This window comes from Ovis aries, chromosome 6, assembly GCF_016772045.2.
Source record: "Ovis aries strain OAR_USU_Benz2616 breed Rambouillet chromosome 6, ARS-UI_Ramb_v3.0, whole genome shotgun sequence".
Taxonomy (NCBI): Eukaryota; Metazoa; Chordata; class Mammalia; order Artiodactyla; family Bovidae; genus Ovis; species Ovis aries.
In genome coordinates, this window is record NC_056059.1 from 51,180,474 (window position 1) to 51,183,168 (window position 2,695).

At 49.9% G+C, this 2,695-nt stretch overlaps 1 pseudogene; it reads right to left on the reverse strand.

The window, feature by feature from the left end:
- Positions 1–297: 297 nt before the first annotated feature.
- On the reverse strand, positions 298–2,413 carry LOC114115408 (polyadenylate-binding protein 4-like; annotated as a pseudogene).
- Between the last annotated feature and the right edge of the window lie 282 nt (positions 2,414–2,695).

Consider the following 2,695-nt stretch of genomic DNA (forward strand, 5'->3'; position numbering starts at 1 on the left):
TCCAGTAATTAGGAAGTAGGTGGAGAAATCTGGCTTTAGTTACATTTGATTCCAAGAGCTCAAATTATGCCAATAGTTATCTCTCTTTCTCATTCATTATTATTTCCATTCTCTTTTTTTAGTTCTCTTTTTTTTTAATGGAGATTTTTTTCTTTATTGAGAAACTTAAGACTTGGGTACATCAAATAAAACCAATTTCTTGGGGAAAAAAAATCAAAACCCACAATAGAAAAAAAAAAAAAAAAAAGAAAACCTAACACTGTCTGAGCCATAGCAGAACCCAGAGAATACATTCTTTAAATTGAAAAATTCTAGGTGCTTCATAATTGACCTTTTGATACAAAATGAGCTATTAAATTTGCAAATGCGGTTCTTGGTGTTGAGGTCCATAGGACAAGCTAGGAAGTCTTCAAACCTTGAACTGAATTCCATGAGGGTTTATTTGACTTTTGAATCGGTTCATCCTTGTCTAAGAGGTAGCAGCAGCAACAACACCCACTTTCTGAGCAGCTTCTTTCTTGGCATGATGAGCCTGAAGGACCGCCACAGCCTCATCCACCTTGGAGCGGAGAGACTCGGGGGACTCCAGCATGTGCAGCAGCTCCGAGCTGTCGATCTCCAGCAGCACCCCAGTTATCTTCCCAGCCAGGTTCGAGTGCATCATCTGGATGAGTAGGAACAGACGTTCACCCAGCATCTGCTTCTGTTCCTGGGGCAGGGGGTGGTGGTGCTGTGGCCAGCATGGAAGTGGTCAGCGGCTCCTGCCCCTGAACGTGGACCATAGGCTAGGGTGCCTGCAGGGGCTGGATGGCAGGGTGAGGACTGCGGACGCTGGAGGCATATTTGTAAGGTGCAACAGTCCAAGGAGCAGTGGCAGCAACAGCGGTACGAGACGCTAAGTTCTGTAAGAGGTTTAGGAACACCTCCAGACTGGCAGCTGTCAGTCAGCCCTTGCTGGGCGGTAGCAGCCCCACCAAAGTCCATAGCCAAGCAGTCAGGGCACTCAGACCCTACTCTCTGAGTGGTAGTAGGGAGGCCTCAAGAGGCTGGAGCATTACCGGTTGGAGCCAGATGGCGAAGAGCTGGATGAGGCCCAGACTGGTGTATAGCACTTGGCATTCCTTGGAAGCCTTGAGGTCTCCCACCTTGCTGCCAGCATGGATTAGGCCTCATCTGTGCTAACTGGTTAGATGTGTAACACAGAGATCTTCCCTGAGTCTGTGGAACTGCTGGCACAAAGTAGAAACCAGCTGCAGGCAGGAACTGATTTAAGATGGCATTGGTGGGCAGTGCCCTCATCCCAGCCACCTGCTGCATATCCTAGCTGGTCAGGTGAGCCTTTCTCTCCTCCTTTCTCTGGGCCAGAGTCACATACAGTGGCTTGGAGCCCACCATGCATCCATTCATCTCTGTGACTGCTTTGGTTGCCTCTTCAGGGGATGAGAAGCAGACAAATCCAAATCCTTTGCTTCTCCCATCCTCCAGCATCACCTTAGGACTGGCCATTGATCCAAAAGGAGAAAACTCTTTCCTTAACTTCTCGTCATCGATGGTTTCATCCAAGTTCTTAAGGTAGAGATTCACCCCCTGATAGCGACTAATCCTCTCCTGCTTCAGCTGTTCAAATTTTTGCTTTAACTCGGCCTGCCACTCCACTTTCTTTTGTGCACAGACAACGAAAATGACCTTCCCAGTTATTTCTTTTCCATTCATCTCTTCCACAGCCTTTGGATTTCCCACTGGGATCTCTCATCACCTTGACACTTAGGGTCTTACCAAACTGGCTAAATAGCTCTTTCAGATTCTCATCATCAACTTTTTCCCCGAAGTTTCTGATGTAAACATTGGTGAATTCCTTGGCTTTGGCTCCAAGTTCAGCTTCCCGCTCTTTTCTAGACTTGAATCTGCCCACAAACACTTTGCGGTCATTGAGGAGCATGCCATTCATCTTCTCGACGGTCTTGTCGGCAGCCTTCTGGGTCTCAAAGTGGACAAAGGCATAACCCTTAGAACCGTTTTCATCACACACCACCTTGCAGGACAGTAAGTTCCCCAAAGCAGAAGAAGTTATCATAAAGTGCCTTGTCATCTATAGATTTGTCCAGGTTCTTCATGAAGACGCTTCCCACACCAGACTTTCTCAGAGATGGATCCCTCTGAGACCACATGATTTGGATAGGCTTTCCCTTAATTACATCAAAGTTCATGGTGTCCAAGGCAGGCTGCTGGAAGTTGACGTAGGCGTAACCCAGGGAGCAGCAGTTGGTCATATAGCGGTAGACCCGGATGGACAGCACAGGCCCCGCAGGACTGAACTTTTCGTACAGCATGGCCTCGGTGATGTCTGAGTGCAGGTCACCCACGTACAGGGAGGCCATGGGGTAGATGCTGGCCACAGCGTTCATCTCCCCAGTCCCCACCACCCTGAGTGGTGCCCACGGCGGCCTCCCGGACGTGCGTTTCTCTATAAATATAGGCCTCGGGCTCCCGGCAGTTTGAGATTACTGCAGCCCGGGGAAGAGGGAAACCAACCATTTGTTGGTGCTGACTCGGCAAGCCCTGGGCTGCCGGAGCGCACAGCTGCTTCCCACACAGGTCCGACGAAGGGCAGTGGGGACATGTAGTGCGTGGAGGCCGGCACTCGGAGGGCGGCGGGCACTGGGCTGCCACGCGGTGCAACCGGGCGTTGGCATGT